Source organism: Petaurus breviceps, unplaced genomic scaffold, assembly GCF_028583685.1.
Source record: "Petaurus breviceps papuanus isolate PSGF00001 unplaced genomic scaffold, PetGlider_PUasm1.0 99, whole genome shotgun sequence".
Taxonomy (NCBI): Eukaryota; Metazoa; Chordata; class Mammalia; order Diprotodontia; family Petauridae; genus Petaurus; species Petaurus breviceps.
The window spans coordinates 14,638,838-14,663,467 of NW_027187465.1; the positions used below are offsets into that span (position 1 = coordinate 14,638,838).

Below are 24,630 nucleotides of genomic sequence, written 5' to 3' on the forward strand. Positions count from 1 at the left end.
CTCTGACACCCCCTGTTCTGAGGCCCCTCCAGCTCTGACACCCCTTGTTCTAAGGTCCTTTCCAGCTTTGACATTCTCCGCTCTACGTGTGAAGACTCCTTCTCTTTCTACGTTCTGTGTTCTGTAATTCTAAGGTTGCATCCATCCATGACATTCTCTGGTTCTGTGGTGCTGAATATCCTTTTGGCTACCTTTTGGAGTTGGTGTAGGGGTTCGTAAAAGAAAACAAACACGTCATGGGTGAGAGGCAGTGTGGCACGGTCACCTGCTCTCTGGGCTTGGATTCAGGAAGACCTCAGTTTAAATCCTACCTCAGACACCAGCTGCAGGAGCATGGGCAAATCACTTAGTGTACCTCAGTTTCCTCATTTGTAAATGAGAGGGTTGGTCACAATAGCCTCCAAGGGCCCTTCTAGCCCTAAATCTCGAATCCTGTGAAGTGTAAGAAATGTAATCATGGAGTCTCCTTTTGGCTTCTGGTGACTCTCCTGGGACTCTCTTCCAAAAACCTTATTCTTGGCAAATCATTCATTATTTCATTTCATTCATTTATTGTTTCATTTATTTACTTATTCATTAGGGGGACAGCTCGATGACACAGTAGAGAGAATACAGGGTTTAGAGTCAGAAACACCTAAGTTCAAATCTGGCCTCAGACACTAGCTGTGTGACCTTGGGCAAGTCACTTCACCCTGTTTGCCTCAGTTTCCTCATCCATAAAATGAGCTAGAGAAGGAACTTCTCTAGAGAAGTAAACCACTCCAATATCTCTGCCAAGAAAACTCCAAAATGGGGTTGTGAGGTGTGGGACATGATGGAAATGACTTAACAACAGCTATTGATTAAATACAGATCAGCTGACTACCAGAATGGTAATCTTATTCTCTCAGACTTGACCTACCTGGATAAGTGCAGCAAAGCAAAATTCACCAAAGGTCAAATGTAAAGCAGATGTCAGTACATATTGACTGCAGGCAATCTCTGATCCTCGTGTCTTGTCCCTCCGACCCCTTTCCATCACTGTCATTTCATTAGCATGTGCTGGCAGCCTGGAGTCTGAGCTGTTTCCATCACTGATACACCCTAGTGCCCCTTGATGCTGCCTGGGTCATGGGCCACGGAAGGCAGCTGTTGGATTAGCCACACTGGCTGACCTGTGAATAGACTTTATGGTTTGCAAAGAGCTTTATTTACCTTATCTCAGTCAAGCCTTACTCCAAGGCAGGGTAGGGGGAATGTGGGGGCTGTTATCTTAATTTCTTGGAAGGGGAACCTGGAGTTTAGGTAGCTTCCAGACTCACTGCTACTGCCCTAGCTGTCCAGGGTCACCCCACCCCTGCTGCTTTGTTAGACTCTCAGATCCTTGAGAACAGGGATCATTTTCCCTTTTTCTCTGGACCTCCAAGTGCTTAGTGCCATTCCTGGCACATAGCCGTTGTTTAATAAATGCTTATTAATTAACTGACTAATGACTTCCCTCTTCATGCCCTAACCCAACTCTTTCTCTTGAATATGTCCATGCTTTCTCATCTCTGTGCCTTACTTCATGCTATTCCCTATAACCTAAAATGCTCTCTCTTCCCCTTCTCACCTGCTAAACTTCTTCCCATCTGGTGTTTTATGTTTTATTGATCATGTAGCTGTTGCTATTGTTATTGATGCTTTTCTTCTTTTCTTCTTCTTCTTCTCCTCCTCCTCTTCCTCCTCCTTCTCCCCTCCTCCTTTTTCTCCTTCTTTTCCTTCTCCTCTTCCCCCTTCTCCTTCTCCTTCTCCTCCTCCTCCTTCTTCATCTTCATCTTCTTCTTCTCCTCCTTCTCCTTCTCCTCCTCCACCTCCTCCTTCTCCTCCTTTATCTTCTTTCTCCTCTCCCTCTTCTTCCACTCTACTTTCCCTTCTCTTTCTTCTTCCTATTCCCCCAATGACTCCCCCTTCACAATAGAACCCTCATTTGCAACGAAGTACAGTCAAGTCCATATAATTTGACAAATTCCAACCTGGGGGCTCTCTGTGCTCTCTTATCTGGTAAGAGTTCACCATTATCTTTTGTGGCCCAGCAATGGTCATACTGCATGCTGGCAAACTTCCTACATGTTGTAGGCTACCATCCCTTCCTTAATCCTTTGCCCTGCTCCCTTCCTATCTCTTGTTGCAGGAACTAATGAACTGATCCAAAGCATTCTTCCTGAAAAAAAGGCATGCCAATCATTCATTGGGTTCAGTGTTGGTCAATGAGTCTGGGAGAGTGGCTGAAATGAGATTTGAAGCCAAACTTCCTGACTCCCAGTCCAAGACTTCAAGTACTGTCCTGAAGTGGCTGCTCAGTGCTTTGTGCTCTGTCACTAAAAGGTGTGTCAGAAGGAATTAGCTGACTTTCCCATAGCCATATGGCAAATAAATGGCATTGCTGGGATTTGAATGCAGGCCTTTGGCTCCAAATCCACCATTCTCTCCATTATCTCACATGGCTTCTCTCCAGAATTTATTTCATTGCCATTTGAAGTCAGAAAGACCTGAATTCAAATCTGGCCTTAGACACTTACTAACTGTGTGACCTGGGAAAGACCTGAGTTCAAATCTGGCCTCAGACACTCACTGTATGACCTGGGCAAGTCACTTAACTCTGACTCAGTTTCCTCATTTGTAAAATGAGCTGGAGAAGGAATGGCAGCTGCTTTAGTATCTTTGCAAAGAAAACTCCAAATGGGGTCATGGAGAGTTGGATGCACTGAAATCACTAAACAACAACAATTTTGGGAAACTTTCATTATTTTTGCATTCCATTTAGTTCAGCAGGATGCATTTCTAGCCTGGCCCTGTTACTTACAACCTGTGTGATCTTAGACCAGGTACTTATTCTTTAGGATTCAGTTTCTTCAACTATAAAATGAGGCTGAGGCAAATGTACTTTGTATAGATCTTGTATATACCTACTTGGATATATGTTGTCACCTCCATGTATAAGCTCCTTGAGGGCAGGGACTGTTTTTTTAAAATTAATTTCCAGAACTCAACCCAGTGGCTGGCACACAGTAGGTGCTTAATTAATGCTCTTGACTTAGCATAGTGATGGGCAGGCCTGGATGACCTCTAAGGTTCCTTCCAGTTCTCACTCTCCAATCCTATGAAAGACTGAAGTGAGGAGGGTGCCTGTTGAGAGACAGCTGAAGGGCAGTGGCTTGGATTCATGGACAGATGGTTTGAGATCTGAGTTTGATAACCATTTGACTATGAGTAAATCATTTTTACTCTCTGGACTCGAGTTTCCTCATCTGTAAAATGAAGGAACTGGGATAGATAAGCTCTAGATAAGGTTCCTTCCAGCTCTAAGATGCTGTGATTTTGTGATTCCCTTTGAAGATCAGTCTTATTCTGCTTAGCCCCAAGGGGTCAGAACCAGAAGCAATGGTTGAGTTTAATTGAAAGAATGCAATTCAATTACATTCAATTCCAACTACATTTCAATTCCATTTATGTCGCTATAGAGGCAGATTCTGCCTTGATACACGGGGAAAAAACCTTCATAGGAACCAGATCTGCCCTAAGGAGCTTAAATGGCCTCCACCTCACTGGAGAGCCTCAAGCAAAGGCTTGGCAGGGATAATTTAGATAACCGGTCTTGGTCAGGTCATAGTTGGACTAAATGGTCTCTGAGTTCTCTTTTGCCCCTTCGATTCTGTGATTCATAGTCCCTGAAATAGACTGTAAACTCCTCTTGGATGGGGAATCATGTTTTATTCATCTTTGTACCTTGCCTTGACTTCCTAATGTCTCTCACCTGGTAGACATGCTCATTAAATGTTTGTTGACTTGATAAATCATAGTGAGGGTAGAGAATGTAAACCTCTGTATTACTCTAAATACAGGGAATATTATTCAAACCCACAGTAAAAACCAAGTCAGTGTCATAGAAATTAAGGGTCAAAAAGGACCTCTGTTACCTTCCAGTGGAAACTCAGACACTGTGGTGCCTATAATCGCCCCAGGGTGTTTTGGGGTGCTTAGTTTCCAACTAAGAGTAGTGACTCATACATGGAATGTTGGGGAATAGGGAAGTGTGATAATATCTTTGCATTCTGCCTTGGTGAGACAAACCTAGAATATTGTGTTCAGTTCTAGGAGTTACATTTTAGGAAAGATGGTGATGAATTGGAGAATATCTAGAAAAAGATGACCAAGATGGTGGAAGACCTTGATTTCATGCCCTTGAGGGAAATGATTGTGTTTAACTTACAGAATGGTAGTTCATAGGATCAGGATAAGAGGGGAGGAGAAGAATACTGTCTTTCAGAATCTGAAATTTTCTCTGGAAGAGGAATTTGACCAATTTGGCTTGATCCCAGGGCAGAACTAAGAACAATGGTTAGAAATCCCAAAGATGCCAATTTGGACTGGATTTTAAAACAACGTTTCCTAGCATTTTAGAGCTGTCTGTAGCTGAATGGGCAGCCTCAGTAGGTAGTGGGTTCTAATTCCATTGTTATTCAGTCATTTTCAGGTATGTCTGATTCTTTATGACCCCATTTGGGATTTTCTTGGTGAGGATTCTTGAATGGTTTGCCATTTCCTTCTCCAGCTCATTTTACAGATGAAGAAACTATCTCCCTGGAGGTCTCCAATCAATGATTAGGTGGCCTTTAGGTGGCATTCTTTTCCATGTGTGGATTAAATTAGTAATGTAGCCACTTGAAATGTGAACAAATCCCTGAATTTGGAATTGGGAAGGACTGTGTTCAAATCCCACTTCTACCCATGGGCAAGTCTCAGTTTCCCCATTTTTAAATGAGCTGGTTAGACTAGGTAGCCTCCAAGGTCCCTCCCAACCCTATGTTTAGGATCCTTTGATGGCCTCTGAGCTTTGTTCCATCTACAAACTCTTCCTTCCAAAGGTTTTTGCTACAGGAGACCATTTTAGCCAGTTATATATGCTATGATTTTCTTGAGAATCACCAGCAAGAAACTATGGCTTTGAGCAGGTTGGACTTTATACACAAAAAAATCAGTATAGGTAATGAGGTAGTCTTAAATTAGAGATTCAACATCCAAGCTTGAAACCTTTATGTGTTTTACTGATGTCTTATATAGGATCATGGATTTAGAGGTCAAAGGGATTTTAAAGGTCTTTGGGCCCAGTTCTTTCATTTTTCAGATGAAGAAACTGAGACCCAGAGAGATTCAGTGATTTTCCCAGGGTCACAGAGGAGATGGCATGGAACAGAGGAAAGAATGCTGATTCTGGAATCAGAGGCTCTGAGTTCAAATTCTAGCCCTGGCATTAAGTCTAATCCTTTTGTGACCTTGGTCAGATTGCTGATTCCCCCTGAGCCTCAATTTCCCCTTCTACAAAAGAAGGGGATTGAGCTGGATAATCTTTGATGTCCCTTCAAGTGTCTGTGGAGCTAATTAAGATGGACAGGATTCATATTTAGACCCCCCACTCTAATTGCAATGTTCTTTCGTATGCTCTCAGCTGCCCCTAGAGCAAAGGCTATTAACTTTGGATGAGGGGTGAGAGTGGATCATGGGACTCTTTAGCAATCAGTGTTTTGAAGCCCATGAACTCCTCAGAATCATGAATTTAAACACATAAAATAAAATATGATTACAAAAGGAATCAACTATATCCAAATACAATGAGCAAAATGTTTTTGAAAACTAAGTTCCTAGAACTGAGGTTAATAATCCCTATTCTAGAGTAACCTTTCAAGGATCAGGTGTCAAATCAAGAATCAGGTGTGTCAATTGATGTAAAATTTTGCTTTGAGGTACTCTTAAATGCCTCCCCTTCTTTGACAAAGAAAACTGAGACCCAGGATGGAGGAATGATTTACCCAATGTCATACATCCAGCAAGTGGTTAGTCATTTTTGAGTCTTAAATATCTTTTGCTTTCATATCATCATCATTTCTAAACAGATCCCTTCCTCTCTTCCACTCAGAGAGCCAAGAGTAATTCCTTAGGACAAAGACCTTTTTAAAAGAAGAAGTCAGCTGATCAGCTAGGTGGCACCGTAGATAGACCACCAGTCTTGGAGTCAGGAAGACCTGAGTTCAAATGTGACCTCAGGCACTTATTAACTGTGTGATCCTGGGCAAGTCACTTAACCTTGATTGCCTCAAAAAAAGAAAAGAAAAGGTCAGCTCAGCAAAACCAACCAACCCACATGTTAGCTATATCTGATAGTGTATATGATTTTCCATAACCATAGAGTCCCTTCCTTTGCAAAGAAGGAATAAAGTATATATTCTCCTCTTTTTCAGGGCCTAGTTTGAGTCTGGGTCTTTTAACTTGATCCTTTCCATCCTCCTCATCTTTTCTCATGCTTTTCTTAAGCCTGAAAGCTCTGATCCCTTTGTTTTTTTGACCTACCTCAAGTCACGCCTTTATTACCAGGGTTGAACTCTGGCCCTTTGCCTTTCAAATGCATCTCATTTTCCAGGACACATTCTACTAGTAGAGGATGGTTTGATTTCTGTTTTTTAAAATTTGTTTTTGTTTCAAAAGAGAAATGCCATTAACTTTGAAGCATAATTTACACAATTAATCAAGATACTAATGGGCAGTGATGAGTACAATAAACTGTTTAGAAAAAATTATGTATATTTCACAATAGGCCTGCATAATAATGCATTATAAATATTCAAGTCTTGTCATGTAAAGTGATGGATTACTGGCCTCAGAAGTGGTAGGCACATCGAAGGAATCCTTAATTTTTTAAATCTCTACTGACTTAATTAGACACACATATACACACATACGAACCCCACCCTTTTTGGGTTGTGCCCAAAATTGAGTGCCGTTTTCAGCTTTAATAATATACAACTGTATTAAGACTTTTGCGAAACCCAGTGAATTTCCCCATTAGTCCACAGAAGAAGGTATTCTGAGTGGAGTAAAGCAAAGAGAACAGCAAAGCTGGAATTAAGAGGAAGCTAGTGTGTTGTAGTAGATGGTGCATAGAATTTGAATTTGGAGGACCTGCTTTCAAATCCTGTTTCTGTTTACCCATGTGATCATAGCCAATCCACTGTCTTCTCTTTAGATCTCAGTTTTCTCATTGGTAAAGTTAGAGGATTGGACTAGATGGTGACTCAAGTCTCTTGCAGCTCTAAATCTATGAGCCTGTGAACTCTTTGGGCTTTGGAAGGTTCCTTCATCTGTAAAGTTGGGGGCCTAGCCTAGATGAACTTAAAGGTGTGCTGGAGCCAGCTCTAATGGACTGACAAAGACTGATTGGTAAATTTTCATTGGAGATTGGTAAATGCTACAAATCAAGGCTTGATTAATTCCCTTCCAGCTCTATGGGTCTGTCACAATGCTCTTCTTTGACTTACTGTCACTTCAGTGAAGGGGCTGACTCTGTTGCCTTCCATGGTAGTACCTGAGCACTTTAATATAGGGGTGCTGGGGCAACTAGATGGTGTGGATAGGGTGAAGGGCTTGGAGTCAGGAATATCTGAGTTCAAATCTAGCCTCAGACACTTACTTGCTGTACGACTCTGGGCAAGTCACTTGACCTGTTTGCCTTAGTTTCCTCATCTGTAAAATGAGCTAGAAAAAGACATGACAAATCACTCCAATATCTTTAAAAATATATATTATATAATATATAAAAATAATGAATACTATAAAATATATAATATTTAAAATACATGAAAATATATAATATGTAAACATATTAAATATATATAAATACAAATACATTATATATATGCATCTTGGCTTAGGGAGAGCCTAAGAGCCAGGGGATTTAGGATGATCTGTTTTAACTCAAATAGGAGCCAGTACCAGACTGCAAAGCATAATCCCACCTTCTCAATCCTTTTCCCACCCTCTCCACCAGTAGAATGTTGGCTCCTGACAGGCAAGGATCTGCCATTTTCTTCTTTGCATCCTCATCACCCAGCTCAGTGCCTAACTCATAGTAAGCCCTTAATAAATGCTTACTGAACTGAATTGGATTCCCAGATGAGAAAATAGCAATCCATCCAGAGAACAAAATTGACTTGCCCAAGGATAGACCTCTCTATTGACAGAGCTGAGACTAGAATTTGGATTTTTCTGATTTAAAAATCCAGATCTCAGGGGTGGCCAAGTGGCTCAGAGAGTGAGAGCACCGGCCCCAGAGTCGGGATGACCTGGGGATTGAATCTGGGCTCAGGTACTTAGCACCACACTCAGAAATAACTGACCGTGTAACCTTGAGCAAGTTACTTAACCCCAATTGCTTTAAAAAAAAAATCCAGATCTCTTTCCTTCTCTCTATGTGATCTTGTAGGATAGGTCTTAGTCAGAGCCAGAAGGGACCTTAAAGGTCATTGAGTCCAACTCCTTTATTTTTCAAAAGAAGAGACTGAGGCAAAGAGATAGCTTTGTCCAACCTACTTAATTCAAATCCCATACTTTGTAAGTAGAAGAGGCTAGATTTTCACCCAGGTCCACTGATTCTACTCCTTACTTCTCCCATTATATGAGGCAGAAGGGAGAAGGGAATATGTGGAACAGCCCGGGAAAGGCACAGAAAGGGGTGGCAGATTGAATGTAGTATGTGAAGAGAATAACAAGAAAGCCAATTTGTCTGGCTTGTGATATGTGATGGGTAGGTGAAGCTTGTGGGATGTAGATTTATAGCTAAAAAGGATCTTAGAGACATTCTCTAGTTCCAGAGAGTAGATTGAGATATTTTTCTGAACATGGCCAAGGTGGGAATTTCTTTTGCTTGACTTTACATGTTTATAAGGTAATAATAATAATTTAATTCTTCCTTTCTTACTGGGTGATAGAGAGCATGGGAAGGATAAAAGACATTAAAAAATAGAATTTAATTTTTAAAAAAGAAAAAGGAGTTATCCTGTGATACAGTTCATGTTACAGATGAAGAAATGGAGGCCCATGTAGGTGAAGGGACTTGACCAAGATCAATTCAATTCAGCAAGCATTTATTAAGCACCTACTGTGTGTTGTACACTGTGGGGTACAAAGACAAAAATGACTCATGATGGAAAATGCTGTTCACATCCCTAAAAAGAACTATGGAGTCTAAATGCAGATTGAAGCCTACTATTTTCCGTCTTTTTTTTCTTTCTCGTGGTTTCTTCTATTGGTTCTAATTCTTTTTTACAGCATGACTAATGTGAAAATATGTTTTATATGAATGTATATGTAGAACCTGCATCAGACTGCATGTCATCTTGGGGTGGGGGGGAGGGAGGGATGGGGAAGAAATTTGGCACTCAAAATCTTATGGAAGTAAATGGTGAAAACTAAAAATTAATTAATTAAAAAATAAAATAGAAAAGTGGAGAGAGTCTCTGCTGTCAAGGGTCTCATATTCTAATGGGGGAGATAATATATAGGGGATTTTAGCTTTGAGTTACAAAGGAGGCGCAAGGACAGAACAGAAGGCATTAATGACTTAATCCATTTGGGTCTCAGTCTTCTCATGAATAAAGCTGAGGCAGGTAGAGGATTACTAAAGACCCCTTCAACTTGAAATCTATGGTCTTGAAATCTATGAAATTTAGGGCTTAGGCAATGGCAGAGACCAGGCTTCCAAGCCAGATTCTTTCAACTCTGCCACGCTGTTACTCAATAAAAGGCTTTGTGTTAATTTTCCCCCTTTTATTTCATTTATTTTCTTTTGTCTTTTATTTCAAATAATCTCTGTGAGATACGAGCCTCCTATCTCTTCCTGCCCTTTTGGCCTCACTGGGACTGGTCAAGCCCTGCTGCAGGAAGCAGGCACTCATCTATATTTCCCCCAGGACCATCACTCCCAGGGGTGAGTAGCAGCCTACCCAGACCCCATCAGTACAGGAAGACTGATGATGCTAGTATGTCACCGTCATTTATCCTTTTTAATTTTCTTTTCCTTTGGGGCAGGAGGAGGAGGAGGAAAGAAGGGAAAAAAATTGCCCTCCCCTTCCCTGAAAGGAATCATCTAACCACATGCCCAAGGAACCTCTGCTGAAAATCCATCATTTGTGTTAATAATGAAAGCTGTCAGGAACCCTGGTTTAGTCGGAAATGATGGCCTGGATAAATATTTGGTCTGTAACTGATTTATGGGCTTGGGGTGGGGGAGAAATCAGATTAGGGGCTAATCACAGCTGTGCAGGAAACTCTGCTGGGCTGGATGCCGGCACAGATCATGCTGGGGATCGAGAGTGAAGGCACTTGGGTCTAGATGAGCTCAGATACTGGTAAAGATTCACACTGAGGGGCAAGCAAAGGTCTGGAGCAGACAGTCTTCCAGGAGAGGGAAGGGTGAGAATTTACAATCAGCCCTCCATTGCTAAGTCATGACTTGGTGACCACTCAGACTATTGGAGTCTCCTCATTGGTCTTTCTTGCCTCCACTCCATTCCAATTTATCCCACACAGAGCTTTTCAATAGTTGTTTTTATCAGTCATGTCTGACTCTTTGTGCCCCCATTTGGGGTTTTCTTGGCAAAGATACTGGGGTGGTTTGCCATTTCCTTCTCCAGTTCATTTTACAGATGAGGAAACTGAGGCAAATTGGGTTAAGTGACTTGCCCAGGGTCACACAGCTAGTAAGTGTCTGAGGCTGGATTTGAATTCAGGTCTTCCTGATGCCAAGCCCAGTATTCTATCTACTGCACCACCTCTTAGGCATCTAATAAATGCTTGTTGATGGATTGTTGACTGACTCATCAATCTCAGAAGGTTGTTGTCCAAGTTAAATGTCATAACAGATGCAAAGGGATTTTTAACCCTTGAAGTGCTATGTAAATGCCAACTGTTATTTCTGTTATCATTATAATGCTAAAAAAAATAAAGACATTTGTTTAGTGCTTTAAGGTTTGAAAATCATTTTGCCTCTATCTCTTCTGTCTTAGTTGTGTCGCATTGCAAGGCCATGTGCATAGTGTAAACACAGGTAGAAGGGATCTCAGAAGTCATCTATTCCAACCCCTCCATTTTTACGGATGAGGAAATTGAGGCTTCGAGAAGCTAAGTGGCTTGCCCATATTCATATCAGAGGAGGGAATCTTTCCATTGTGCCACCAACGCTGGCCTTGGAGTTAAGATGACCTGGGTCCACCTTTGACGTCTACCGAGTGTGAGACCAAGAAGATGCCACTTAGTGCCCCAAGAGCAAGTTGTCAAGTCTACAGATTGCCTGCCTGCATTGGTGGAGGGAATTAACATATGGAGAGTCCCACACTTTGGATGAAATGAAAGATTTGGGCCAGATGCAAAAACTATCATTAAATAATTGTGTACATATGGCTTATAAAGTCATTCCTTCGTAGGTGGCAGAGTTTGATATGGCAGAGCTTGTCAGGAGGGTCAGGCTTGCCTCACAATACTAGTATTACAGAGGGGTCTCACTTAACTGCCTCCCCCCCAACACCTACCTGTAGTGTAAATAAATGTGGCAATATATTAAACGTGCTTAGAGTCCCATGGAATATACCATCTAAGAGCCTGGTGGTCATGTCACCCTTAAAATGGGATTGTGGTGGCTTATAGACTTCTGGGGTTTCTGGGAAGGGCATTTTGATTTCCACCCCCACAGAGTATATACTGACTATTCCAAATTATCTCTTATCCTCTGTCTCCTCTCCTGTCTCCTTTCTCTCTCTCCTCTTCCCCTCTTCTCTTCTTTCTTTCTTCATTCCCTTTTCTTCCTTCTCCCTGTCCGTCTCTCCTCATTTCCTGTTTTCCCCCTTTGTCCTTTCCCTTCCTCCCCCTCTTTCTTCTTCTCTTACCCCCCTCTCCCATCCCCTCTCTCTGCCTCTTTTCTCTCCTAATTCCTTCTTTCCACATTTCCTATCTTCTTTTCTTCTCTCTTTATTCACTCTTCTTTCCTCTTCTCATTCTCTCCTCCTCTTCTCTTCCTTTCTCCTCTACTCTTTGCCCCTTTCTCCCTCTCTCCTCATCCTATTTCTTTTTCTAACCTCCTCTCCTTTTCCATTCTATCTCCTTTCTCCAGAAGTTGAAGAGGATTAGGGACTAAACTTGAAGAATACGTGTGTACTTGTGGTTGGGGTGGGGCAGATCAAGGGCAGGGAAGCTGTTTCCTTCCTCCTCCTGCCCCACTAACATACACGCACATATACTTCATACTCTTGGTATCTGTGGTCTCAATCAGTGACACAGCAAGGAAGGAGTCTGTGACACTGGGCAAAGGAGCTAGTTGTGGATTTAGTGGGTATGAGGAGCACACTCATAGACAGGAAATGAGCTGAATGATCTGATGATACACAGGTGCCTGATTTCACTTGAATGCACAGGAATTGTTACTGTTTTGACAGACAGTTGTCTTTTTTAACTTACCATCCAAATATATGGCATGGGGGGATTTAGAATCAGAGAACCAAAGAAACTTGGAGTTGGAGGGGCCTTCAGAGACCAATAAAGCTGACCTAGACCTGAACAAGAATGCCATTTACAGCGTTCCTGATGAGTGGCCATCCAGCCTTTGCTGAAGGACTTCAGAATGGTACCCCCTAAAACAACCCAGTTCACTTTGGATTAGCTATAGTTATTACGAAGTTCATCCTTGTATCAAACATTAGTTAACTTCTTAGAACATCTGCTCTTGGTTGATCTTGGTTCTCTCTAGAACCAAGTAGAATACTTCAAATATTTCAAGATAACATTCATATCCTCTAAGGCTTCTGTGCTGTCAAATACTATTCTGTCTTCTTTTCCCTCTCCCTTTCTAGCTTCCTCCCTTCTCCCTTCTTCTTTCTTTTCCCTCTCCCCCTTTTAACAAACATTTATTAAACATCTTCTGTGTTCTAGGATCTAAGAGGATATCCCAGCAGAAATGAAATAGTTCTTGCCCTCAAGGAGCTTACATTCTAAGCTAAACATTGCTCTTTCCTCTCATCCCTCTCCATGATGCGTGAGCCCTTCACCATCCTGGCTGCCCTCCTCTGGACAGTCTTCAACTCACCAATGTCTTTCCTAAATTGTGTCTCTCAAATCTGAACACAGTATTAAATTGGGAAGTCACTTCCTCACTTTTGGTTTTGACTAGATGATCCCTAGCACTAAGCCATAGAATTACAGCAGTTCAGAGTTTGAAAGGACCTCAGTGACCACCTCTTCCAACCCAGACTCAAAAGGAATCCCCCACTAGAACCTACCAGATAAGTGGTCCTCTAGTGAAGACCTCTAGGTTTTAAGAATCTGCTGTCTCTTGAGGCAGGCCACTCTCCCTTTGGGACAGCTCTAATTGGGAAGAAGTTTTTCCCAATACCCGAATCAGTTTTTACCAATTGTTCTTTGTTCTGTCTTCTGGAACCAAATAGAACAAATCTAATACTTCTTCCATCTGATCATAGATCATAGCACCATGGATCTAGGACTAGAAGGTACTCCAGAGGTCATTTAGTCTAGTTTTTTTATTTTCCTGATAAGGAAACTGAGGCCCATAGAGGAGGAATGATTTAACCAAGATTGTATTGTTAGCAAGTAAGACAACACAGATTTGAACCCGGGCTCTCTGACTCCAAATCAAGACTTCATTCCACTATACCAGTCTGCCTCCCCTAATAAAATCTATTGATTTGAAAAGGAAAGCCATCTCTGCTATATAACATCTATGTGAACTTGGCCAAATCACTTAATCTTTTGGGACCTCAATTTCCCCATTGGCAAAATGCCGGGACTTGACTAGAATATCTGTTGCCTCTCTCCCGGCACTAAATTTTATGTCTTTATGATTCACTTTTGGTAGGACATGTGTGAGGAGTTGTAACATGGGTTGCATGGATCCATCCAGACTCTGGCCCAAGTACCATGTTTACCGAGCCAGAACTAAGGCAAGGTAATTAGGAATATTTCCTAGGACACTTGAATTTAGAGGGGGCTAACTCCACAGTGACCAGAGAACTCAACAACTAGGAACTAGACCTGTGGTTCATAGACACAGGGGACTTTCAAATGAGGTCACTCCTTCAAATGAGACAACATTTGTAAACCACTTATCACAGTACTTGGCACATAGTAGGCACTTAATAAATGCTTGTTCCCTTCCATTTCTCTCTTCTACTAGTTCAGGTTGGCATCTTTTCTCTAACCTACAGCCTTAGAAAGCTGCCTGGAATGATGAATGGTTAAAGTAGCTTGTCTAGGGTCACCCAGCCAGTATGTGGTAGAAGTTGGACTTCAGTTGTTCAAGGACAAATTTCTATCCATGATACTATTAGAGAGTAATAAAACATAGGGACTTGCAGCTTAATCTCAGAATGACAGGAGCTCAAATTTGAAAGGGATCCTAATTTAACAATTCAGCAAGCATTGTTTCAATACCTACTTTATATCAGGCACTAGGAATACAAAGAAAATAAAACAACCCTTGTCATTAGGACATATTCCCATCTTCCTGACTCCAAGGCCAATTTCACTTAGCTTTTAGTTGCTAGATGGGGGAAAATATTTATTTAAAATAGGAAGCTACCAGATGGTCAAACTCTAGGTGGAAACCTCCCTGTCTGATTCCCCTTTCCCCCCACCCATCTCTCTCCAGATAGCATCTTCACTATTTTCCCATCCATGGGAACTGGTATCTCATAAAAAAGGTTTCTCTTACAAACAGATAGTGTTCTTGGGTCTCTTCTCAACAATGTCGCATGTTCAGGGATATTAGGTCTCTCCCCACTCCCCAACCCAAATGCTTGCCCTGAGTATATTTTGTGGTGTTTGCCCTACACAGCATAATTCCTAATTATAATTCTGTTTCCTTGATTAATGGTTATGTATTTAGTTATGAGACGCTTGGCAAGGATTGGAGTTGTGTGTATGTTTGTGAATACATGTGTGTGAGTGTATATTTCCCTAGAGGCTCATAGATTTGGGGATAGAAGGGGCCTTAGGGGCTGTTGAGTTTAAACTCCTCATTTTACAGATGTGGAAACTGAGATGCAGATAAGTTAGGTGACTTTCCCAGGGCAGTATAGCTAGTAGGTGTCTGAAAACCCAAGGCTTCCTCTTTTGACTCTACCTCATATCTCCTGCATTCTGATTTTGGCCAGGTTAACTTGCCTGTATGGGAATCTGACTTTCAACCTTGACCCCATTAGCAGCCTGGTCCAGGTGATGGAGCTGCAGAGTCCAGAAGGCAGCCAGAGAACCTTTTGTCCCCACTGGTTTTTGAAACAGAGCCACTGATGCCTGGGGGCCTGAGTCTGCCTTGGTGGGCCATTTGGTTAATCAGATCAGGCCAAGTGTAAATGAATAGGAGGGAGGCCAGTTTAGGAAAGTGCAGCCCCCTGTCAACAGCATCCAAGGCAAAGAAGCATTTTTTCCTGTGTTAGGAAACAATGATTGGATTAGCTTTTGGTTGAAAGCCGTGGGCAGCATGTGTGCTTGTTTTCTTTCTCCAAACCATGCCCTAAAGATGAGTGTGGCATGCTTGTCCCTTTGTGCCACAGTTATTTCCTCCCAATTGGGCCATCCAGATGCCCCAGGCATCGTTAATGTGGCGCTGAAGAGGCTGATCGTGTGAGGGCTTCAGAGTTCATGGCGATGTAATTTTGCTGGTCAAGGGTCAAGGAAATAAAATAATAATAATAATAATAAAACAACAGCAATAAGAAGGAGGAGAAAACTCATATTTTTGTAACACTTTAAGCACTTTCCTTAGCACATGCAAAGATTATCACCCCTACCTCCCTTTAATGGAGGAAACTGAGGCCCCAAAAGGTAGTTCTTTAGTCATAATCATATAGTTAGGAAGTCAGATCACAGAGTTTGTGAGTCAGTTAGCATTAATTGGGCGCTTCTGACATGTCAGGCGCTGTGCTAAGAACTGGGCTACAAAGAAAGGCAAAAGCTATTTGAAGATGAAAGGAAGGGAATTTAGGGTCATTTAGTTGTCTCCCTGCTCCCCCACACCCAATCCACCAGCCCATTTTACAGATGAGAAAGTTAAGTAATTTCCCAATGCAGCAAGAAACAAATCTAAAATTTGAACCTACGGGATGGAAGCAAGTCATGTTTTAGAGTCAAGATTGATAACTATGAATGAATGAATGCATGAATGAATGAATGAATGAATGCATGCATGCATGAATGAATGAGTGAATAGAGAGCATTCATTAAGCACTTATATGTCAGGCACTGTGGGGAGCACTACGGATACAAATACAAAAAGTAAAGACAGCCCCTTCCTTGTAAAGAGCTTAGATTCAAATGGAGGAGATAACACACATAGGAAGGGGATGGTCAGGGAAGTTTGCTTTGCCCTAAAAGGTAATAGGGATGAGAAGCAGAACAACAGAATAGCCCAGTGATATACTCTTTTCAGAAGGAGTGGTAGTATTGATTTGATTACAGTCCTCAGAGCAGGAGGTGGAAATCAGGTGGATGTATTAGGGGCTGGGGTTGGGAGGGAAGGTAGTAAGATGGCCAAGGTGGAGAAGCATTGTCCCAGGGGTGGGAGCTTAGAACCGAGAGGCTTAGGTCTTCTTGAGCCTGGTCTCTGGAGGTCCAGTTTGGAGAGTGCAGCAATAGCAGTGGTAGGGAGGGAAACAGCAGGGGTTAAGAGCCAAGAACTCAGGGACTTCAGCAACTTTTTAGACAGTGAGTGAGAGGGAAGACCTAAGGATAATACTGAGGTACAGTAAAGTTTGGAGGAAGGCCAGGTATGGGAAGATGAATTCAGTTGGGGACATGTTGAATTTGAGGTGATTATGAAGAATCTAGGGGGTGACATCTACCTTGATGACGAGAAACTAGAGCTCAGGAGAGAGATTAGGGCTGGATTTATAGATCTGAAAATCATTTGCACAGAGCTCGAGCGTGAACTCATGGTAACAAATAGTGTTACCAAGGGAGACAGAAGAGAGAAAAAGAGAAGAGGGCCAAACAAATGGTGCTTTGGATCTGGGACGTGGCTGATGATTCAACAAAGAAGAATGAAAAGGAATAATCAGGGAGATAAAAGGAGAAACATGAGGAAGTATTATCATGAAAATCCAGAAAAGGAAGAATTCAGAGAGAGTAATCCCTCAACCTGTCTCCAGTTTGTAAAATGGGGAAGGTGGTTCTTAAATGACTCTTGGGGCTTTGCTGAGAATGCACTTTGAAAGCCACAAAGCAATATATGATTGTGTACTCTGATATTATAGTGGGGATTCCTTTGGGGATGGTATGGATTGGCTATCCACCAAGGTCCTTTCCAACTCTCAGGTTCTCTGATTCTGTGACTGCTAAGGTCTCTTCCAATTCTAAATCTATAATATCCTATGAATTTGATTTCATGAGACAGTCCCAATCAGTTCTTTGGCCACATTAAAAAAATACAACCTATGGGGTAAAGAGAACCTTTGGGAAGGTAGGATACTTGAATGTATGAACACAGATGAAATTTCTAAGGGAGAAAATATAGAGATGAGAGGAAAGGACCCAAGAGGGATATTTGTGAATAGGTGGTAGAGTGGAGAGGACACTGGACCTAAGGTTAGGAATACCTGAATTCATATCTGGCTTCAGACACTTGTCGGCTGTGTGACCCTAAGCAAGTCACTTCAGTTATTGGCCTCAGTTTCCTAAATGAATATAATAATAGCACCTACCTTCCAGAGTTGTGATAATGAAATGAGATATCTGCAAAATTCTTTGCAAACCTTAAAGCACTATATAAATGGTAGTTATTATGATTATTTTTATTGATGATGATGGTGATTATGGTCCAGCAGAGTAGACTGAGAAGTAGTCAGACAGGTAGGAGAAAGTGCAGTCCATTGGAAAGAGCAGTAGATTTGGAAGCAGAAGAACTGGGTTTAATTGCTGCTTCTGCCACTTACCAGCAGTGTTGTCTTAGGGAAGTCCCATAGCCTCTCAAATGCCTTGATTTCCTCATCTGTAAAATGAGGGGATTGAGCTAGTTGTTTTCCAAGATCACCTCTACTTCTAGATCTATGAACCAGGAGACACAATCTGGTGGAAGTCATTTGGGGAATTGAGAAAAGAAGGGGTATGTTTCATCTTTTGAGTATATACCTCATTTCTGTTTCCCAGAAATGACATTTCCATTGAAGGCACTTAAAATGACATCGACTATGGCCCAAAGTTTATGAGAAATAGTGTTCTTTTTAATTAAATTGTTTCATCTTTGGGATGAACTGGGAAATGTCTCAGGAACTCGTGACGGTAACCATCTTTCACTATTTTTTCCATCCTCTCTTGATGCTTGGGAGGTGGGGCTTAGAGCTGAGTGGACCTTCCATATCCTCAGTGTGTTATATTCATGTGTGTGCTGTGTATTTTCTGTTTAATTTTATATATGTTTATATTATTTTCCTCTGTAGAATGTAAGCATCTTGAGGTCAGGGACAGTTTTGTAGTTGTCTTTATATCTCCAACATTTATCATAGTGCCTGGTAGTAGTAAGCACTTAATGACTGTTGATTGATTAATGTCAATATCAATTTGTGCTTATAGTTTATTTTTCATTCCCGCTCAATTCAGTAAGTATTTATTAGGGACCTACTGTGTGCCAAGACCCTAAGGACACACAGACAAAAAACCTCAAACAGTCCTGCACTCAAAGAGCTTATAGTCTCCAGGGGATGGCAAAAGTTAAATAAGTAAATACAAGATCATTTGAGGAGAGAGAGAGAACAGTAACAAATCAGAAAGAGTAGGAAAGGGGCAGAGAACACAGGCCAAACAGAATAAGTCCTGAGGGCAGAGAAGTCTGGCTTGGCTGGAACACAGAATCTGGGAAGGATGGAACTCATGATCCTTTCTCAAATCTATATCTCATCCTAATTTCTCTATTTATCTTGGGGGTGCCTTCACTCTTCCAGTTACCTAACTTCTCCATCTTGGTGTCATCCTCAATGGCTTCTCTCTCTCCCTCTCTCTCTCTCTCTCTCTCCCTCTCTCTCTCTCTCTCTCTCTCTCTCTCTCTCTCTCTCTCTCTCTCTCTCTCTCTCTCTCTCTCTCTCTCCCCCTCTCTCTCTCCCCCTTCCTTCTTCTCTCCCTCCCTGCGAGATAATCATTTGTCAAATGATTATCAAGTGAAATCATCACAGCATCAGATCATCAGATCCATCACCTGTCTCCACTCATGCATTATTGAGTTGTTTCAGTCACGTATGACTCTGCATAACCCATTTGGGGTTTTCGTGGCAAATACTGGAGTGGTTTTCCATTTTCTTCTCCAGTACATTTTACAGATGAGGAAACTGAGGCAAACAGGGTGAAGTGACTTGCCCTGGGTCACAGAGCTAATAAGTATCTGAGGCTAGATTTGAACTCATGAAAATGAGTCTTTTTGATTCCAGAATCAGTACTCTATCCACTGTGCCACCCAGCTGCCTGTCTTCACCCATGCAGATATTATATTAGCCAGAAGTCTCATTTCAGCAGACACTGTGCCTTAATTCAACTCTATACATCCCCTAGTGTCTAGAACATAGTAGGCAATTAAATGCTTGTTGACTGACTATACTTACACTATACTTAATAAAACTATCATTTGTTGTAGCAGCAGGAAAGGGTTGAACTAGATAGTTTCTCATTTCCTTTCTGGCTCTAAATCTGCGAGCCTATAAAGGTATGCTCACAATGGTTTCCGTGTCCCAGGGTTGGTTGTGAAACCACAGGATTGTTTTTTTTTCTTCCACAAGAGGGCATCCTGGGCTATGTTAATACGGTGACATCAAACTCCTGCCCCAACTTCCCCGGGAGGAACTGAACTTTTATTCTTGGCTGCAAATTGCTGTTTTTCTCCACATTCCCCTTTGTTGCCAGGTTTCTGAAGTATTCAATGATCCCCAGAAGTTGACTGGGAAAGGGAGAAAATCCTTTTAAAACCAGCCTGATCTCTTTGTAAAGGGCAGCTTTGCACATAGTCAACTCTCTATTATTTGGGATCCTCTGGTGAGCCAGTTTCTCTACAACCCAGGCCTCTTGCTTCATAAGTCTTGGACAAGTCATTGAGCCCCTACTGCAGAGGACAGAGGGCTGTATTGTGAGTCCGAAGCCCAGGAAAGTAATACCAACTCTGCCACTTACTACCTTTGTGACCTTGGGCAAGTCACTTAATCTTCATGGACCTTGGTTTCCTTGTCTGTAAAATATGTGGGTTGTACTGGATGACTTCTGAGTCATATAGGAAATGGTAAATCGGCTTCCTAGGCCGAAATTTCCTGATTTATAAAAGGAGGGACAGTTGAGATAAATCCCTGATTGCTGATTCTCTGATCCTTCTGTTTCCTTATGGATAAAAAGGAAGAGGCAGGATGAGATCATCTTTGAGGTACTTTTCAACTCTAACCTTCTATTGTTTTTCTTCCTTCACCCTACCATTGCTGACTTTTTGACCATGTGATGGCATCATGTATTTAAAGCAGAAAGGGGCCTTAAACACCTTTCAGTCTGACCCTCTTATTTTGAAAAGGAGGAAACTGAGGCTCCTGGGGAGGTGAACAAGGTCACACAGTAAGTGGCAACGCTGGGATTTGAACACTAGACCCTTTGCCCTCCAGTCCGTTGCTCTTTTCATGGCATGGGATTGCTTTTACAGAGGGGAGGGTGGGTAATTAAGGGCAGAGAAAATAGAACAGTTTGGTTGCAGTTGGAGATTTCACATGGAAGGGATGAGAGGACCAGCAATGGAGAGCTGCAGGACTATCGATGGAAGAGTGGCTAAAGGACTGGCCTCAAGCCCAAGATACTTAGTAGAATATATGCTCCTTGAGGACAGAGGGAGTTACCCTCTTTGTCTTTGAATCTCCATTGCCTAATGTGGCTCCTGGGGTATATTACAGACGAGGAAACTGAGGCATAGTGAAGTGACTTGGGACCAAGTACATGCTTCACAAATGCTGATTGTTTCTTCCTTTGTTAAAAGTAACATTGGACAGTCCCAGGGTATATCTGGTTATTTACTACTGGTCCCTGGGGCACCTGCCCTTTCTGTCCTTTTCTGTGGAGTCATAAGAGTCATGGTGGAGAGTCATAGTTCATATTTCTTGTGTCATAGACCTCCCCCTGCCCCTGACAGTCTGATGAAGCCTAAAAATCTCCTCTCCAGATCATTTTTTAAGTGGCAGGCAGCTGGTACAGCAGATAGAGTACTGAGCCTGGAGTCAGAAAGACTTGAATTCCAATCCAGCCTCAGACATTTATTTGCTGTGTGATCCTAGGAGAGTCATTTCACCTCTGTGTGCCTTAGTTTTCTCATCTGTAAAATGGGGATAACAATAGCACCTATCTCCCAGGGTTGTTGAAAATCAAACAAGATAATGACAGTCAAGCACTTAGCACAATGTCTGGCATAAAGGGACTCAATGGATACTTGTTCCCCCTTAGATGTATAAAATTAAGTATATAGGATTACAAAGGAAAACAATCATATTGGAATACTGTTTAAAAAAATTTTTTTTATCAAAAATAGTGACCAAAAAACCCACATACATGGTTGGTTGTTGTCTTTCGTGCTCAGAGAGGACCAAAATGAGGTCACAATTTTGAGGTTAACTTACAGTGTGTCTGCATATTAGACATAAACTTGGAACGCTTTGCCCCAGGTCAGGCACAGAGAGTCCATATGAACATTTGGAGTAGGGATGTTTAAAATTGCATTTAAAATTAATTTAAAATTTCATATATTAATTAATTGTGTCTAAAATTTTAAAATTAAAATGTTTACAAGGAGCAGAGCACCTTCTTTGATGCTGGTGTGCCATGCTGAATGGTCCTGTGCCAGTGTTTCCCACGTCTCCCATTCCTAAGTTCTTCAGAGAGACCTTGAGATTGCCTTTGTGTCACTTCTTCTAACCCCCATTTGATTGTATGAGTTCTTCATAAAGTAATCTTTTAGGGAAATGCACATTTGGCATTCAAACAACATGGCTAACCCACTGGGTTTGCTTCTCTGCAGTAAAGTTTGAATGCTGGCAGTTCAGCTTGTGAAAGGGCCTCAGTGTCTGGTAACATCTTTCCAGGTGGTCTCCAGAATCTTCCTAAAGACAATTCAAATAAAAATGATTCAGTTTCCTGGCAGTGTGACTATGGGTAAATGACTTAATCTCTCTGAGCAGCCTCAGTTTCTCCGTCTGTAAAATGAAGGTAGTAGCATCTACCTCCCAGTGTTGTTAATGAGAAACAAAGGTGGTACTATATGTAAAACACTTGACAAAAATGTGCTGTTGAAATGAACTATGGGTAAAGTGCTAGAGAAATGTTGGTTGTTGTTGTTCTTGGTCCAAGCATGGAGACACCTTGGAATAAGGCTATGAGATGTCATGTAAGAGAACACTTAGGTCAGTTTAGAACATAGGATGCATGAAGGGTACTAATGGGGACCAAGCCTGGAAAGTCAGAATGAAGCTAAATTAGAAGGGACTTAAAATTTTAAAAAGAGGTGTTTGTATTTGATCCTAGAGACAAAAAGGTTCTGTCCTAGAGAACTAGAGATTCTTGAGTAAGGGAATGATGTGATCAGATTTGCACTTTAAGTATGTCACTGCTAGTAAGTGTCTCTGAGGCAGGATTAGAACTCAAGTCCTGACTCCAATTCCAGTACTTTCTCTGCCCAGAAACCTATTCATCCCTGCTTCTTAGTATCCCTACCTTCCTTCAAGGCTCAGCTCAAGGACCACCTTCTACATGAAATCTCTCTTGATCTGCCCTTCCTCCAAATGTCCATGATTCCCTCCAATTACTCTGTTTGTACTCTTGTTAGAATGTAAGCTCCTTGAGGGCAGACTATTTCATTCTTTTGCCTTCTGTATTCCCAGCGCCTATCACAGTATCTGGTACATAATAATAGCTTAATAAATACCCAGTGAAGGCAGAAAAGGAGGTTCAACATGATGATTGGGAGATGACCCTAGTCACGGAGCGACTTTGTCCAAAAACACGTATTAGCTCTCATGATGTGATCACTATTTTGTTCTGTGTGAAGAAGGTTCACTTGGACTCACCTGGTCTGACCTTATGGGGGATCCAGGATGAGTCAGTGGCCTAACTGGGGCAAGACGGTGTGTCATATAGATAGGGAAGGAAGCAAATATATCCCAAGGTAAATGAGGACAAACTATAGAACATCTCTCCAACAATTTCTTCATAGAAGGCTCACTTCTTTTCCAGCAATGGAGGATTTTTTTCCCCTCCAAGTCAGATGCCTCAGCTCACCAAAGAAACAGACCTGCCATGAATGGCATTTAGGTTTCTTTTCAAGCTTACATGAGTATTTTTTTTTATTTCCAAAAAGATGAAAACTGAGCCCTAAGTAAACTAGAAACAAGTCTTTACAAAAGGAATCTGTTCCTGTATTGAAATATGCAGTAAGTTACATCATTAGCCATCCTCTCGTTGAACATTTCAAAGGGCTTTGCTATGAATCTGTCTTGAACAGTTCCTCCTATAAACGGAAGGCCAGAGAGGACTCCCAGTAAAGTACCCCAGAGGAAGAGGGACGAGGGGTCGGGGAGGGCTGGAGCTCAGAGTTCAGTTAGTAATACTACACTCTCTTGTCCTGGGCAGGTTGGACTTCTCAGTAGTTGCCTAGGGCACTATTTGAGAGCTACAGAAAACTCAATTCAAGCCAACAACTAAGACAGCTAGCAGTTCAGGAATGGGGAGCTCAGGAAAGGCTTCAACTCCTCATAATTCTAGTAACTTCCCTGTGTTAACTATTTCCTATTTATCCTGTGTGTATTTTGTGTTGTGTATATTTGTTTGCGTGTTGTCTCCCCTGTTAAACTGTAAGCCCCTTGAGGGCAGGGACTGTCTTTTGTCTCTTTTTGTATTCCCAGCACTTAGCATAGTACCTGGCGCATAGTAATAAATCAATGTTTATTGTTGGATGGTCTGAAGATGGTATTTTACCTGCCAGGAAGAGAGGAACTCTGTAACGTAGAGTTCAAAAAGGAGAGAATCTAGGCTCCCCTGGGGGACAGCCAGGACAAAGGCATAGAGATGAGAGACAGAGGAAGCCAGTTTCACAGAGTTCAGTCTGTCTGTATCATTAATACAAATCTCTATGGAGTTGCACAATGCCAACATAGGTGAATTCCTCAGTTACAGTCACTGTAGCTCTTGGCACTTTTAGGCATTTCTCGGCTACCACCATCATGTTGGGAGGAATCCATGGAAAAGCCTGGTCAGTGATCGCTGCTGGGACCCTGAAGAAAGTCAGAAGGAACAGGACAGGATAATGTCGCAACCTGGATCTCCAATTCCACCTGAAAAATATGACATGCTAGGTCCCAGACAGAATTAGGGAGTTGATGGGACCTGCCTTCAAGGAGCTGCCATTCTACTGATAATGGAAACGAGGTCCCTTTACAAAACAAACTGGTCTTTATAGTGACTATGACTGCGTGGTCTGTTATGTGGAGCTTTTCTCTGGGCTTTTCCTAATGTATCCTGGGTATCTCTCGGACCTACTGCTTCCCTCTCTTATAGTCAGTGGCCTTCAGTGTTCAATCAGGAATGTCTCCTGGCTCTTCTTTCCCTGTTTCACATGAAGCCTCTCCTGATTTCGCTGATTCTGGGCGTCCTTCCTCCTTTAACCATCTTGCATTTTATTTTGTATTTGATCTCTCTCCTTTCTCCTCTCTCCCTCCCTTCCTCTCTCTGTGTCTTTCTCTCTCCCTCACCTTCCCTCTTCCTCTCTTCCCTCCTCCCCTCCCC

The 24,630-nt window shown here is 42.0% G+C and overlaps 1 protein-coding gene across 1 annotated transcript in view; it reads left to right on the plus strand.

Annotated features, from left to right (window-relative positions):
- KSR2 (kinase suppressor of ras 2) overlaps positions 1–24,630 on the plus strand; it is a 587,222-nt gene that overhangs the window by 314,020 nt on the left and 248,572 nt on the right. The gene's annotated exons all lie outside the window — the stretch shown is intronic.